The sequence below is a fragment of the Panicum virgatum genome, chromosome 5N (assembly GCF_016808335.1).
Source record: "Panicum virgatum strain AP13 chromosome 5N, P.virgatum_v5, whole genome shotgun sequence".
Taxonomy (NCBI): domain Eukaryota; kingdom Viridiplantae; phylum Streptophyta; class Magnoliopsida; order Poales; family Poaceae; genus Panicum; species Panicum virgatum.
The window spans coordinates 1,809,271-1,826,425 of NC_053149.1; the positions used below are offsets into that span (position 1 = coordinate 1,809,271).

General features: G+C 54.3%; 2 long non-coding RNA genes across 4 annotated transcripts; both read right to left on the reverse strand.

Moving 5' to 3' along the window:
- Positions 1-330: 330 nt before the first annotated feature.
- Positions 331-1,313, reverse strand: LOC120676220. 2 transcript variants are annotated; one of them, XR_005675722.1, is made up of 2 exons: positions 817-1,313; positions 331-719 (listed from the first exon to the last, which is right to left on the reverse strand). It is a non-coding gene; the product is annotated as an uncharacterized LOC120676220 (long non-coding RNA). The 2 variants fall into 2 exon arrangements; XR_005675721.1 differs by having other exon boundaries at positions 821-1,196.
- A 9,555-nt stretch (positions 1,314-10,868) lies between these two features.
- Positions 10,869-11,852, reverse strand: LOC120676239. 2 transcript variants are annotated; one of them, XR_005675732.1, is made up of 2 exons: positions 11,355-11,852; positions 10,869-11,257 (listed from the first exon to the last, which is right to left on the reverse strand). It is a non-coding gene; the product is annotated as an uncharacterized LOC120676239 (long non-coding RNA). The 2 variants fall into 2 exon arrangements; XR_005675731.1 differs by having other exon boundaries at positions 11,359-11,734.
- Between the last annotated feature and the right edge of the window lie 5,303 nt (positions 11,853-17,155).

The following is a 17,155-nucleotide window of genomic DNA, read 5'->3' on the forward strand; positions in this document are numbered from 1 at the left end:
ACAGCTCCCAAGAATATTATGCATTCACTAGAAAATAAAATGGAAGGTTTTCCTAGGCATTGGTTTCTCTTGTTTCAGGAGTTACCGTTTGTCAGGCAACTGTCAAAGACATTTTCTATTCTTGCTCAATTTGCCAAAACATTTGATCTTGATGTCAAATGATATCTCTTCCATCACCAGCTCCGCGTGTCCTCTTGATGTCAAATGTAGCATAAAAATCCATCCACACCAACACTCAATACTGAAGAACAATCTTCAGTTATCTTTGATCTGTGACTCCAAAGCAACAATGTAAAGCCGGATCAAAGTTAGAATCAAGCCAAACCACAATTTTTGAGAGAAACAACGGCAGCCATTGAAGGTTGCCTGAGCTTTTATTGTAAAAAAATAATAATTTACAAACACTTAAAAATCAGGAAAAACCTTATCAGAGAGAGTACATGAGGGAAATAAGAAGCAAGAGCAGAAGGCAAAAGGACCTTAAAGAAAGAAAAAAAGGTACATGGGAAAAAATTGCTCCACTCTAATAACCAATCCTTGTCCTCAGCTTTGTAGCATCCTCACTTCTGAAAACCTTGGCATTGCGACATTTCTATATGCACCAAAGGGTGCAGATCAGAACCCTGCTCTTAACTGTAGCTGACTGATCTTGAAAAGGATTTGATGCCGTCCACAAAAAACTCCACTGCCCATACACTGCATGAAGGTGAGATCAACACCTAGCGAAGATCACAAAACCTTGTTTAGTTGACAGTATAGAAAAGGATGGAGACAGTTCTGTCAACAAAAAGGGCAAGGAAGGTTTAGTGAACCCACCCACCCCTGGCCTCCCTCTTGTAGGCAAAGTAGCGAACACCTGGTAGGTTGGTACGCTGGCGATTGCATCAGGAATTGGCATGTGTACCTTGCATTGCAAAGTAGAATGAGCATCCGGGATTTGGCAGGCGACGAGGAAGGGCAGAGACGGCCGTGCAGTGGCCAGTGGTCGAGGACCCTGTACTTTGCATATGCCCCCTGGTCGAGGTGCGCTCCTGCTGCCGCTCGTCCGCCCCCGTCCTCCTCGCCGGAATCGAGGTCGCCGGAGTCAGGACCGTCCAGCAGCTCCGGGACACGGGGGCTCGCCGGCGAGTCACGGCATGCAGCGGAGCCAGCGCGTCCTTGCGACAACCAGGGGCGGACGGCACCCCGAATACCGACCACCCCTGGGCCCCTTCTGGACGTTGGATCGAGCACGTGCTCCCGAGATTGGTCGTAGATGGCACGTCAACGGTTGACTGGATCCTCGTCCTCCCCATCAGACAAGGGAGCGCGGGACGGGAGCCGAGGGCCAAGGCAGGACAGCGCCACCGCCGGAGGCTGGACGGCGAGAGTGCGATATGATGCAGCCCGGCGGCGTTGCTCGAGCTCGGAGCTGGGACTGGGAGCCTATGCAGAGGAAGACCTTGCCGTTTCTTCGTCAAAAGCAGCTCGATGGCGCGCTCTGGTCTGAGCAAAGCGTCCATGGACCCGGGCGGGGGGCAAGGAGCCAGGGAGATGGCCCGGTGGCCGGCCAGCTCTAGGAGATGAACGCGGCCGCCGGGCTCGTACCACGTCGCCGTCCTCATCAGGCATGCTCGTGGTGTCGATGCCGGACGGCGTCGCCGAGCCCTTCGCTTACGACGAGGAGCGCACCGTCCTCCTCATGGACTCGTGGCACCAGAGCGTCTACGAGCAGGCCGTCGGGCTCGCATCCGACCCGCTCGACTTCGTCTCTGCTGATCACGGCAGGCCGAGGGATGTTAAACTGCTCCTCGCTAGCTCGCTACTCCCGGCGGCGCCCGGACTGCGTGCCCCTTGCCGGCGCTGTTCACTGCCGTGCCGGGGAGGACCTACCGCGGCTCCGCGTTGGCAGCCTAACGTCGGGTCAACTTCGATATTGAGGCATGGATGGAGGAGATCAACCGACGCCCGGGACACGGAGGCGCTCCGGCGAGTCCCGGCATGCCGCGGAGCCGGCGCGTCCTTGCCACAAGCCGACAGCCAGAGGCGGACGGCACCCGAAATCCCGACCGGAGATGGACGGTATTTCAAATACCGTCCACCCTTGGGTCGCTTCCGAACGTTGGATCGACCACGTGCGGCCGAGATGGGTCGTAGTAAATTGCACGTCAACGGTTGACCAGATCCTTGTCTTCCCCATCAGACAAGCGCGGGACGGGAGCCGAGGCAGGGCAACACCACCGCCGGAGGCTGGACAGCGAGAGCATGCGATATGATGCAGCCCGGAGGCGTTGCTCGAGCTCGCAACTGGGAGCCTATGCAGAGGAATGGTGGTGGTGGCCGACGGGCACTACGTGAGGCCGGTCGTGGTGAGTAGCCTCTTCATCTACTCCGGCGAGAAGTGCTCCGTGCTGGTGACGGCCGACCAGGACCCGTCCCGGAACAACTGGGCCGCGTCCCACGTCGTCGGCCGCAAGCGCGAGACGCGGAGTACCATGGCCGTCCTGAACTACGCTGGGAACGACCTGCGAGCGCCGCCGCCGGGACGACGCGACGCCCAGGGTGGAGCAGAGCAGGTCCGTCGCCGCGGCGCACCCCCCGGACCACGCCTTGCCCGTGCACGCGGGGCGGCGGCTACCTGAAAGCTAGGCGAGTGGCCACAGCCGGTGCTGGCGTGTTCGGCCGCATGCAGGTGTTGCATCGTGGCCCAGCCAACAGTCTGCAGGCGTCATCTGGGGCGGTTCAGACTACTGGCTGTCTCAGTCAGGTGGCGTGGCCGATGCGAGATGCCAAGTGCTAGCACGCGAGCTGTCACCGACCGGGGTGTGTGATGGCCTAGTGGTCAGTGGACGCTAACATCTCAACCAAATCGCTTCTAGCCTTCTACTGATGTGGAGCAGGTAACATTGCAGACAGGACAGTGATGCTAATGCAGCTAATTAAGCACTGAATAAAAGAAAGAAACCAGCACTTGCTACAAAAAAAAATGCAGCGCTCAGTGCTCACTGGTACTTTTATGCGCTTTTTACACATACACCGTCCAGAAAGGTAGGGAATTCGATCGTCAGCAGAAAAACAAGTTGGCCGAAAGAAATCGGTTCTAGTCGTCGTAGCAAAGAACAAAGATCTCATCGGCAGCAGGGCAGCCGCCTTGCCAAAAGGCTGCAGCCGAAAGGGGTGCTGGCTACAACTGGTACCCTACCGGCGGCGGCGGTCCGCACGCTCACGCAGAGCGCATCGAATCAAATCTGCCGGCCGTCCAACCAATCGGTTGCGTTGCGTCAGTCGTCCACGGCGGAACAAAAGGAGGAGCTAGGCAGCTGCCAACCGGAGCCCAGGCGAACGCCGCCGGGGGCCATCGTTGCGTCTCGCAGACAACTGGACGTATACTTGGCGTATTAACAGGCAGGCAGTATCAGCTTGTGCTCTTCTTCCACGGCGACGGCACTACCACCATGCCTGGCCTCTGCGCTGATGCACACGCGCAGCGCCGGGGGCGACGAGCAGATGGCCGGCCGGCCGGCTGGCTTCTGTGGTCGCGCGGATGCAGCTGAGTCGGTGGAGCCCATCTCCTTATGCCGCAATTTTAGTTCTGAACACTATTCTGTCCTTGCGGGAGGAAAGGGATGAGATCAATCAACGCCGGGGACGCGGCGGCGCTCCGGCGAGCCATGGTGTGCAGCGGGATCGGCGTCCTCGCGGCCATCAGGGGCGGACGGCGCCTGAAACCCAGGCCAGGGGTGGACGGTATTTCAAATACCGTCCACCCCTTTGATCTCTGTCAGCCATTGGATGGAGAACTTGCGGTCCAGATCGCGGTCAATGGATTGACTGAGTCCGTCCTCGTCTCGTCGGTCTCGTCTAGCTCAGGCAGGGCGCTGAAGAAGGATAGCAGGCCGGACGTTGGGAGCGCGGTCGCGGTGCTCGGGATCGGTGGCGAGCGTCCGCTGGTTGAGGACGCACGAGACGGCGCCGCCGCTTCTTTGCGGAGAAGCTCGCCCGATCTGGTCTTGGCAAGGCGTCCGTGGGCCCAGCCGCCCAGGCAAGGCGATGCCCCGCCGGTGGGCAGACGCGCGCGGCCGCCGGCTCGCACCGCGTCCCTGCCTTCACTGGCACCCGCCTGCCTCCCCGCCGCGTCTAGTGGACGATGGATCAAAGGGCGACAGTCTGATACAGGGATTGCAGCGTAGGCAGAGTGTTCTGCTTGTTCATAACTTCTGAGTTCAGACTTCAGATTGGCTATGCATTGCACTGCAGCATCAAACACTTCTATTTTTCAGTACAAACCAAATCAAACCACCGGCTATGCAATGAGAGCGATGATGGATCTTTGTGCCTTATTCTGAATCTACAGTATGAAAGTTACTGAATTCAGTGTAATTAGCAGCTTGTAGATACGAAGTGTTGGAGGAAACATCTGTCTGCATATTCTTCAATAGAAGTGTTGCATAGACCTTCTACTTGGCAAAGTTCGCAGCTAAAGCGCTGCTTGTCGTTCAGTACCTTGGCAGAAAATTTTAGTGAATGTTCATGCCCATCTGATATTCCTTTAGTTCATGTTCCTTTTGATTGTTTGCCTTCCCAATTTCCTGAGATTTCAACTGAACATTGACCCTCGTTTGCATTTCAGCATTCAGCTTCTCAATGCAAAGATGTAAAAAAAAAATCATGCGACCGAGCAAAATTCACATCAGCCTGTAACTCGTGTTCGGTTATTTCATTTCAGATGTCGACTACTTCTAGAATGACCAAATACCAATGCTCAATCAGCCCCCAATCAATTCGTTTCGTCCAATGGAAACAAGAGGTCGTGCTAGGGATCAGTATCAAAGCTCAGTAGTCTGGAGGAGAAAGGATCCGATGAGGTTGTCCCACTGGTTAACGAGAAGCTAGCCCCCATGGACCGTCCCGTCGCTAACGAGAAAGCTCTGCATCTTCCAGCCGACGCCCGACAGCCTCCCCTTCGCCCCCAAAGGGGTTTTTGCGCGGGGCGCTGCCGCGGCCGCGGCCACCACCGCCAGGCGTCGCCGACGGTGCCTCTACCACCCGCGTGACGCCGGTGGACACCATCCCGTCCAGGCATACGCGCACGCCTGGACGGTGCGGTGTGTTGCGACGGAGGCGGCCTCCTTTCCGAGAACAGCTTAGCTCTGTTCATGCTGGCGCGCGCCATGGCTGATCACAACAGCTGGCCCTGTACATGCGCATCGCCGGTGGCGACGAGGAGATGGCTGGCCGGCTGGCTTCTCTTTGGATGCTGTCTCGCCGCGACGCCAGTCGCCCATCACTTATGCGGCAATTATATCTCTGAACACTATGCGCCCAAAGGAGGAAGGGATGTGGTCCATCAACGCCCGGGTCGCGGCGGCGTTCCGGCGAGCCACGGCAGGCAGCGGGGGCGGCGTCCTCACGGCCACCACGGGGCGGACGGCGCCTGAAACACCGACCAGGGGTGGACGGTATTTCAAACACCGTCCACCCCTTGGTCTGTGTGAGCCATTGGATGGAGCACTTGCGGCCCAGATCGGCGGTCAAGGATGACATAGTCAGCAGTTTGACTGCGTCGTCCTCGTATGTCGCCTTGCTCAGGCAGGCCGCAGGCGCAGGAGCAGCCGGACGGCGTGCGGCCAGGGCCATGCAGCGCGGCGGCAGTTCATGACATTGGTGGCGAGCGTCCGCTGATCGACGGTGCGGAAGACCTCGCTGGCTCTCCGCTTCATCGTTCCAGAGAAGCAGACGCGCGCGGCCGCTGGGGTGCTCGCACCACGCCGCCGTATTCACCGATGCCCACCTGGCTCCCCGCCGCGTCCAGTGAATGATGGATCAAAGCGTGACAGTCTGACAGAGGGACGTAGGCCGGACGGCGGGGGCGCGGCTGCGGTGCTCGGGATCGGCGGCGAGTGTTGTTCGCCGGTTGACGACGCAGGAGATGGCAGCGCTGCTTCTTTCCGGAAAAGTTCGCTCGATCTGGTCCAGGCAAGGCGTCCGTGGCCCAGGCAATGCAATGCCCGGCCGGTCGGCAGACGCGCGCGGACGCCGGCCGCGGACGCCGGCGCACACCATGTCGCCGCCTTCATCGGCGCCCACCTGCCTCCTTGCCGCGTTAAGTGGACGATGGATCAAAGCGTGATAGAGGGATTGCAGCGAAGGCCGAGTGTTCTGCATGTTCATAACTTCTTAGTTCAGACTTCAGATTGGCTATGCATCGCATTGCAGCATCAGACACTCCTATATTTTCAGTAGAAACCAAATCAAACCGCTGACTATCAGACTATACAATGAGAGCGATGATGGATCTTTGTGCCTTATTCTGAATCTACAGTTAGTCCTCACCGATGGAAGGAGGAAATTGCCAATTGCAACCACCCCCCTGCGTATGAAAGTTACTGAATTCAATGTAATTAACAGTTTGTAGTGGTGAAGTGTATCGTGATCTACATGCCCTATGGTAAAGATGAAGTGTTGAAGGACACATCCTTCTGCATATCTATTATCTTATTATTTAACGGAGCCTCCACGTTCACTCTTAGGGTCTGAAAATCGGGGAAAAAAAGAAAAATAAAAATTACACACCACTACCATTACGATAAAATTAGCCTAATATACATGTGTGCCTAATTAAAAATCACCCACCAATACCATTATGAAAAATTAAATATAAAATACAAATTAGTTGGGTATCAGTTACTGTAGCATGGTACTGTATCTAATCATGGACTAATTAGGTTCATTAGGTTCGGCTCGCAAATTTACACTCATCTGTGAAAAGGTTTTACAAATAGACTTCGTTTAATGCACCATGCATGCGAGATTCCTTCGAAAAAATTTCACCAAAAGTAAACCAAACACGGCCCATATCAGTTTGTTGTTGTAAAGGGTTTTCTTTTATTATATTCTAAAAATCATGTGGTTTAGTGCTTATGCTTATCAGGGAAAAAATATATTAGCACTGTTACCTGTTACCGTAAAAGTCAGTTCAGAAAGCACCCATGTACGAAATTAGATTAGCCACTAAGTTCTGAAAAAAGAATATGTCATGGTATGTAGATGCTACTTGTATATGTCCTGAAAATGCTCTGAAAAATTTCAGGTGCACCTTTTAGTACTTCCGAAATTGTTCAGAGAAAAATGCTGATGAAAAATTTCAGGTGCTTTGACATTTGGAATTCATGTGAGTATACCATAAAATGGCAATTCTCTGGACACAAGTAACACAAAAATGAGATTTCGACATTTTTTATTATTTTGTGGAGCTGCATGAGAATTTATTATTTTGAATTTTCTTGCCAAGACCCTCTTATGACATGGTGCTTTGGTTCTTTTCAGTTTTCTGTTGAGGAGAAGCAGTTTTTGCAGTCTATGCAATTCATGATTGGTATATGAGCATTAAAATGGTGATTTCAGTTGGGAAAATTTAGGTGCAGCAAAGACCATTGCAAGAGTTCTTGCTATTAACACTACGAATTCTAGGTTGCCTCCAACATAGTAATGACCAACATTCAGCTTTAAGCAATTCTATCTGTCTCTGAATTGGTCATAAATTTTCCCAAGGCTAGCAACTGTGTGTTAACCTTCCGGCATCTTACGGTTTTTTTTTCATTAAGGGAAATCCAGTATCCATAATTTGCAAGTAAATTTGCATTTCTTGCTAGGCTCATACATGTATATATTTACATTAGCTTACACCAAACATCCCCTAGTTCTGGGCCCACATGTCTGCACTCCTTGACCAGCTTTTCTAATCAACTCTGACATGGAGATTTTATAAATTGGCGAGTGCCTCAGCTTTTGTGTTATGTTTCTGGTTGGAATTCTTTGTGACTTGAAAGAGGTATAACAGATGAATCCATGTGCTTCTACATAGAATCTGTAGTTTTTTATGATACATGGAAGACAAGATGCCCCTAGCACCAAACATGAGTAATTTACATTTCTGAGTAAACCTTTTGTTTATCATCATTTGTTATCCCTGATCTTTCTGTTTTGCTTTGTTTGAACTAGAGACGATTCCCTTGTTGCTGCCTTGCTGGCACTGATCGCACGGGTACAAAGATGAAGCTTGTCATTTGTATCAGGCATGGGTAGCTATAGAATAATCCGATCCGTTTGGAGGGGCTGTGATAGAAAGAACAATGTGTAGTTCTTTCTACCGCGCTTTAGATCCTTTCTATTATCTCTTGGTGTGTAACTGCTAATTATTGGGTTATCGTCAACTTCCTGTTGTCTCACCATCTAACCGTACTGTACACAGGCACACCTCTGTTACATATTGTGTGGCATGTGGTGCCATGGATAAGCAGTGAACACATGTATGCGCATTGGCAACTCGTAGACTAAATATTGTGTCGACAGTATTTTGATTTTTGATTCTCAAGCATATGGGTGGCTTCTATGTCTCGGTGGACATTGCCTGGCGCAATTTTGCTTATTTGAAGTAGTTATTGTTTCGTTCAAATTAGTATGCCCGTGGCAACGCACGGGCCTTTACCTAGTCAACGGGTAAATTTACTTTCATCCCTAAAATGACATCTCCATCAGTTTTCAGCAGTAACCTGTACGTGTTGTTGTGGATATTTTCGCACTTGTATTTCAGTTCACACTCCACACAGGGCGCGGTTATGCATCACTTAAGGTGCAAACCATCATCTGAAGGAGATGAATTCTTACAGTAAATTATATTGGGCCGGTCCATTAGAAGTAGAGATTTTTGCACATGTTGCCAGCTAAAATTCAACCAAATAGTACATGGGGAAATTAATCACTACTTCAGACGATTCTGTCGCACGCGTGATGCATAGTCTTTCCGCTTCACACATACATCGTACAAAGAAGATGGCGTGCTTCCGGAGGCTGGAGGGAGAGTCCGGTGAGAAACTGAAACCAAGGCGAGCAAGCCTGAAGCACGCGGGGATGCGACGCTAGAGCCCAAGAGGTCACAGGCACCGCTATGGCGGCGGAGGGAGTGCGCAGCCCCGCGGGCGAAATCATTCGACGGTTCCTCGCTCGGCAAGCTCTGTGGCAAGACGATCGATGCTGCTGCGAAGCACACCACATACACGATTGCATCGCAGCAGGGCCCTCTTCGTGTTCGCCGGCACGGTTGGTCCGTCGATTGATCGCAGCAGCTTGTGCCTTGCCGCGTGCGGCGCGCCCTCTTCGTGTTCGCCGGCACGGTACGTCTCCTCTCCCCTGGTTGAAAGCCTGTGAGCTAAGCAGCATGGATGGAGGAGGTCAACCGACGCCCGGGGCACGGGGGCGCCTCCGGCGAGCCATCAGCCTCGGCATGCAGCGGAGCCGGCACGTCCTTGCGACAACAATGGGCGGACGCCCCCCCCAAACACCGACCGGGGGTGGACGGTATTTCCCCTGGGTCCGTTCCGGACGTTGGATCGAGCACGTGCGGCCGAGATTGGTCATAGATTCAACGTCAACGGTTGACTGGATCCTCGTCCTCCCTACCAGACAAGAGCGGGACGGGATCACGGGAGCTGAGGCAGCGCAGCACCACCGCCGGAGGCTGGACGCCGGGAATGCGATGCAGCCCGGCGGCGTTGCTCGAGCTCAGAGCTGGGAGCTGATGGAGGGAGACCTTGCGGCTTCTTCATCAAAAGCAGCTCGATGACGCGCTCTGGTCTGGGCAAAGCGTCTATGGGCCCGGGCGGCCGGGCTGGGCAGGGAGATGGCCGGGTGGCCGGCCAGCTCGGGAGATGAACGCGGCCGCCAGATTGAACCTCGTCGCCGTCCCCGTCAGGCAGAAGCAATTTCGCAATGCGGGGTCCAACCGTCCAAGTGGATAACGGGTCAGCAGGAACAGGAGAGGAATGGCACGGAGAGCTTCTGTCTGGCAAATGCTGGCTGCTAATTCTGTGGTCTCAATTCAGCATTTCTGTCAGTATCCTTAACCGCCCTATAGAGCTTGTTCATCTGAGTATCTGGCATTCCATGCTTATCGGCTGCTAGCCTTTTGAGATTGCCATTGAACATGAACGCTTAATTTGTTAGCAAGCATCAAAAGGATGTGAGTTTTATTTTTTTTAGAGCAGAGGACGGGAGTTTTATTTTTAACCCGAGCTAAGTATATTCAGCCTTGTGGAAGGTGGAAACTGCACAATGCTACATTGTGGCTACAGACTCTTGCAGAATGTCAGAGTACCAGATCATGAATGTGAACATGCAAGTTATGAATACTGCAGCGATGTTTACTATAAGAGGCATTTTTTGAAGCACATATCTCAAATATGCTAAGCTTCAGATTGAGCCAACCCTACAGTCATTTTGTGTTTGCTGTTAAGATTCAGAATATGGACACTGAAATGACGCCCCTGATACAAAAAGAACCAGATCAAGTTGGTGAATGTGCAAGCTTAAGGGAATATTGCGACAATCTTTTGCTTGCAGTATCCCTCTGATCAAATTCTGATTTCGAATTAGTGCCAAAAGTGTTCTTTTTCCGTAGAGTCATTGTGCACTCTGTTGATATTCAGACAACCACCAGCATACAGTCATTGACCACCAAGCTCAATTACCACCTGTGCTCAAACATATCCCATAGAGAAGTGACAGCTCCCAAGAATATTATGCATTCACTAGAAAATAAAATGGAAGGTTTTCCTAGGCATTGGTTTCTCTTGTTTCAGGAGTTACCGTTTGTCAGGCAACTGTCAAAGACATTTTCTATTCTTGCTCAATTTGCCAAAACATTTGATCTTGATGTCAAATGATATCTCTTCCATCACCAGCTCCGCGTGTCCTCTTGATGTCAAATGTAGCATAAAAATCCATCCACACCAACACTCAATACTGAAGAACAATCTTCAGTTATCTTTGATCTGTGACTCCAAAGCAACAATGTAAAGCCGGATCAAAGTTAGAATCAAGCCAAACCACAATTTTTGAGAGAAACAACGGCAGCCATTGAAGGTTGCCTGAGCTTTTATTGTAAAAAAATAATAATTTACAAACACTTAAAAATCAGGAAAAACCTTATCAGAGAGAGTACATGAGGGAAATAAGAAGCAAGAGCAGAAGGCAAAAGGACCTTAAAGAAAGAAAAAAAGGTACATGGGAAAAAATTGCTCCACTCTAATAACCAATCCTTGTCCTCAGCTTTGTAGCATCCTCACTTCTGAAAACCTTGGCATTGCGACATTTCTATATGCACCAAAGGGTGCAGATCAGAACCCTGCTCTTAACTGTAGCTGACTGATCTTGAAAAGGATTTGATGCCGTCCACAAAAAACTCCACTGCCCATACACTGCATGAAGGTGAGATCAACACCTAGCGAAGATCACAAAACCTTGTTTAGTTGACAGTATAGAAAAGGATGGAGACAGTTCTGTCAACAAAAAGGGCAAGGAAGGTTTAGTGAACCCACCCACCCCTGGCCTCCCTCTTGTAGGCAAAGTAGCGAACACCTGGTAGGTTGGTACGCTGGCGATTGCATCAGGAATTGGCATGTGTACCTTGCATTGCAAAGTAGAATGAGCATCCGGGATTTGGCAGGCGACGAGGAAGGGCAGAGACGGCCGTGCAGTGGCCAGTGGTCGAGGACCCTGTACTTTGCATATGCCCCCTGGTCGAGGTGCGCTCCTGCTGCCGCTCGTCCGCCCCCGTCCTCCTCGCCGGAATCGAGGTCGCCGGAGTCAGGACCGTCCAGCAGCTCCGGGACACGGGGGCTCGCCGGCGAGTCACGGCATGCAGCGGAGCCAGCGCGTCCTTGCGACAACCAGGGGCGGACGGCACCCCGAATACCGACCACCCCTGGGCCCCTTCTGGACGTTGGATCGAGCACGTGCTCCCGAGATTGGTCGTAGATGGCACGTCAACGGTTGACTGGATCCTCGTCCTCCCCATCAGACAAGGGAGCGCGGGACGGGAGCCGAGGGCCAAGGCAGGACAGCGCCACCGCCGGAGGCTGGACGGCGAGAGTGCGATATGATGCAGCCCGGCGGCGTTGCTCGAGCTCGGAGCTGGGACTGGGAGCCTATGCAGAGGAAGACCTTGCCGTTTCTTCGTCAAAAGCAGCTCGATGGCGCGCTCTGGTCTGAGCAAAGCGTCCATGGACCCGGGCGGGGGGCAAGGAGCCAGGGAGATGGCCCGGTGGCCGGCCAGCTCTAGGAGATGAACGCGGCCGCCGGGCTCGTACCACGTCGCCGTCCTCATCAGGCATGCTCGTGGTGTCGATGCCGGACGGCGTCGCCGAGCCCTTCGCTTACGACGAGGAGCGCACCGTCCTCCTCATGGACTCATGGCACCAGAGCGTCTACGAGCAGGCCGTCGGGCTCGCATCCGACCCGCTCGACTTCGTCTCTGCTGATCACGGCAGGCCGAGGGATGTTAAACTGCTCCTCGCTAGCTCGCTACTCCCGGCGGCGCCCGGACTGCGTGCCCCTTGCCGGCGCTGTTCACTGCCGTGCCGGGGAGGACCTACCGCGGCTCCGCGTTGGCAGCCTAACGTCGGGTCAACTTCGATATTGAGGCATGGATGGAGGAGATCAACCGACGCCCGGGACACGGAGGCGCTCCGGCGAGTCCCGGCATGCCGCGGAGCCGGCGCGTCCTTGCCACAAGCCGACAGCCAGAGGCGGACGGCACCCGAAATCCCGACCGGAGATGGACGGTATTTCAAATACCGTCCACCCTTGGGTCGCTTCCGAACGTTGGATCGACCACGTGCGGCCGAGATGGGTCGTAGTAAATTGCACGTCAACGGTTGACCAGATCCTTGTCTTCCCCATCAGACAAGCGCGGGACGGGAGCCGAGGCAGGGCAACACCACCGCCGGAGGCTGGACAGCGAGAGCATGCGATATGATGCAGCCCGGAGGCGTTGCTCGAGCTCGCAACTGGGAGCCTATGCAGAGGAATGGTGGTGGTGGCCGACGGGCACTACGTGAGGCCGGTCGTGGTGAGTAGCCTCTTCATCTACTCCGGCGAGAAGTGCTCCGTGCTGGTGACGGCCGACCAGGACCCGTCCCGGAACAACTGGGCCGCGTCCCACGTCGTCGGCCGCAAGCGCGAGACGCGGAGTACCATGGCCGTCCTGAACTACGCTGGGAACGACCTGCGAGCGCCGCCGCCGGGACGACGCGACGCCCAGGGTGGAGCAGAGCAGGTCCGTCGCCGCGGCGCACCCCCCGGACCACGCCTTGCCCGTGCACGCGGGGCGGCGGCTACCTGAAAGCTAGGCGAGTGGCCACAGCCGGTGCTGGCGTGTTCGGCCGCATGCAGGTGTTGCATCGTGGCCCAGCCAACAGTCTGCAGGCGTCATCTGGGGCGGTTCAGACTACTGGCTGTCTCAGTCAGGTGGCGTGGCCGATGCGAGATGCCAAGTGCTAGCACGCGAGCTGTCACCGACCGGGGTGTGTGATGGCCTAGTGGTCAGTGGACGCTAACATCTCAACCAAATCGCTTCTAGCCTTCTACTGATGTGGAGCAGGTAACATTGCAGACAGGACAGTGATGCTAATGCAGCTAATTAAGCACTGAATAAAAGAAAGAAACCAGCACTTGCTACAAAAAAAAATGCAGCGCTCAGTGCTCACTGGTACTTTTATGCGCTTTTTACACATACACCGTCCAGAAAGGTAGGGAATTCGATCGTCAGCAGAAAAACAAGTTGGCCGAAAGAAATCGGTTCTAGTCGTCGTAGCAAAGAACAAAGATCTCATCGGCAGCAGGGCAGCCGCCTTGCCAAAAGGCTGCAGCCGAAAGGGGTGCTGGCTACAACTGGTACCCTACCGGCGGCGGCGGTCCGCACGCTCACGCAGAGCGCATCGAATCAAATCTGCCGGCCGTCCAACCAATCGGTTGCGTTGCGTCAGTCGTCCACGGCGGAACAAAAGGAGGAGCTAGGCAGCTGCCAACCGGAGCCCAGGCGAACGCCGCCGGGGGCCATCGTTGCGTCTCGCAGACAACTGGACGTATACTTGGCGTATTAACAGGCAGGCAGTATCAGCTTGTGCTCTTCTTCCACGGCGACGGCACTACCACCATGCCTGGCCTCTGCGCTGATGCACACGCGCAGCGCCGGGGGCGACGAGCAGATGGCCGGCCGGCCGGCTGGCTTCTGTGGTCGCGCGGATGCAGCTGAGTCGGTGGAGCCCATCTCCTTATGCCGCAATTTTAGTTCTGAACACTATTCTGTCCTTGCGGGAGGAAAGGGATGAGATCAATCAACGCCGGGGACGCGGCGGCGCTCCGGCGAGCCATGGTGTGCAGCGGGATCGGCGTCCTCGCGGCCATCAGGGGCGGACGGCGCCTGAAACCCAGGCCAGGGGTGGACGGTATTTCAAATACCGTCCACCCCTTTGATCTCTGTCAGCCATTGGATGGAGAACTTGCGGTCCAGATCGCGGTCAATGGATTGACTGAGTCCGTCCTCGTCTCGTCGGTCTCGTCTAGCTCAGGCAGGGCGCTGAAGAAGGATAGCAGGCCGGACGTTGGGAGCGCGGTCGCGGTGCTCGGGATCGGTGGCGAGCGTCCGCTGGTTGAGGACGCACGAGACGGCGCCGCCGCTTCTTTGCGGAGAAGCTCGCCCGATCTGGTCTTGGCAAGGCGTCCGTGGGCCCAGCCGCCCAGGCAAGGCGATGCCCCGCCGGTGGGCAGACGCGCGCGGCCGCCGGCTCGCACCGCGTCCCTGCCTTCACTGGCACCCGCCTGCCTCCCCGCCGCGTCTAGTGGACGATGGATCAAAGGGCGACAGTCTGATACAGGGATTGCAGCGTAGGCAGAGTGTTCTGCTTGTTCATAACTTCTGAGTTCAGACTTCAGATTGGCTATGCATTGCACTGCAGCATCAAACACTTCTATTTTTCAGTACAAACCAAATCAAACCACCGGCTATGCAATGAGAGCGATGATGGATCTTTGTGCCTTATTCTGAATCTACAGTATGAAAGTTACTGAATTCAGTGTAATTAGCAGCTTGTAGATACGAAGTGTTGGAGGAAACATCTGTCTGCATATTCTTCAATAGAAGTGTTGCATAGACCTTCTACTTGGCAAAGTTCGCAGCTAAAGCGCTGCTTGTCGTTCAGTACCTTGGCAGAAAATTTTAGTGAATGTTCATGCCCATCTGATATTCCTTTAGTTCATGTTCCTTTTGATTGTTTGCCTTCCCAATTTCCTGAGATTTCAACTGAACATTGACCCTCGTTTGCATTTCAGCATTCAGCTTCTCAATGCAAAGATGTAAAAAAAAAAAAATCATGCGACCGAGCAAAATTCACATCAGCCTGTAACTCCTGTTCGGTTATTTCATTTCAGATGTCGACTACTTCTAGAATGACCAAATACCAATGCTCAATCAGCCCCCAATCAATTCATTTCGTCCAATGGAAACAAGAGGTCGTGCTAGGGATCAGTATCAAAGCTCAGTAGTCTGGAGGAGAAAGGATCCGATGAGGTTGTCCCACTGGTTAACGAGAAAGCTCTGCATCTTCCAGCCGACGCCCGACAGCCTCCCCTTCGCCCCCAAAGGGGTTTTTGCGCGGGGCGCTGCCGCGGCCGCGGCCACCACCGCCAGGCGTCTCCGACGGTGCCTCTACCACCCGCGTGACGCCGGTCTCGCGCAAGAGCACGTCGGGCCCGGTGGACACCATCCCGTCCAGGCATACGCGCACGCCTGGACGGTGCGGTGTGTTGCGACGGAGGCAGCCTCCTTTCCGAGAACAGCTTTGCTCTGTTCATGCTGGCGCGCGCCATGGCTGATCACAACAGCTGGCCCTGTACATGCGCATCGCCGGTGGCGACGAGGAGATGGCTGGCCGGCTGGCTTCTCTTTGGATGCTGTCTCGCCGCGACGCCAGTCGCCCATCACTTATGCGGCAATTATATCTCTGAACACTATGCGCCCAAAGGAGGAAGGGATGAGGTCCATCAACGCCCGGGTCGCGGCGGCGTTCCGGCGAGCCACGGCAGGCAGCGGGGGCGGCGTCCTCACGGCCACCACGGGGCGGACGGCGCCTGAAACACCGACCAGGGGTGGACGGTATTTCAAACACCGTCCACCCCTTGGTCTGTGTGAGCCATTGGATGGAGCACTTGCGGCCCAGATCGGCGGTCAAGGATGACATAGTCAGCAGTTTGACTGCGTCGTCCTCGTATGTCGCCTTGCTCAGGCAGGCCGCAGGCGCAGGAGCAGCCGGACGGCGTGCGGCCAGGGCCATGCAGCGCGGCGGCAGTTCATGACATTGGTGGCGAGCGTCCGCTGATCGACGGTGCGGAAGACCTCGCTGGCTCTCCGCTTCATCGTTCCAGAGAAGCAGACGCGCGCGGCCGCTGGGGTGCTCGCACCACGCCGCCGTATTCACCGATGCCCACCTGGCTCCCCGCCGCGTCCAGTGAATGATGGATCAAAGCGTGACAGTCTGACAGAGGGATGTAGGCCGGACGGCGGGGGCGCGGCTGCGGTGCTCGGGATCGGCGGCGAGTGTTGTTCGCCGGTTGACGACGCAGGAGATGGCAGCGCTGCTTCTTTCCGGAAAAGTTCGCTCGATCTGGTCCGGGCAAGGCGTCCGTGGCCCAGGCAATGCAATGCCCGGCCGGTCGGCAGACGCGCGCGGACGCCGGCGCACACCATGTCGCCGCCTTCATCGGCGCCCACCTGCCTCCTTGCCGCGTTAAGTGGACGATGGATCAAAGCGTGATAGAGGGATTGCAGCGAAGGCCGAGTGTTCTGCATGTTCCTAACTTCTTAGTTCAGACTTCAGATTGGCTATGCATCGCATTGCAGCATCAGACACTCCTATATTTTCAGTAGAAACCAAATCAAACCGCTGACTATCAGACTATACAATGAGAGCGATGATGGATCTTTGTGCCTTATTCTGAATCTACAGTTAGTCCTCACCGATGGAAGGAGCAAATTGCCAATTGCAACCACCCCCCTGCGTATGAAAGTTACTGAATTCAATGTAATTAACAGTTTGTAGAGGTGAAGTGTATCGTGATCTACATGCCCTATGGTAAAGATGAAGTGTTGAAGGACACATCCGTCTGCATATCTATTATCTTATTATTTAACGGAGCCTCCACGTTCGCTCTCAAAGTCTAGAAAATTGGAAAAAAAAAATTGAAAAATAAAAATTACCCACCACTGCCATTACGATAAAATTAGCCTAATATACATGTGTGCCTAATTAAAAATCACCCACCAATACCATTATGAAAAATT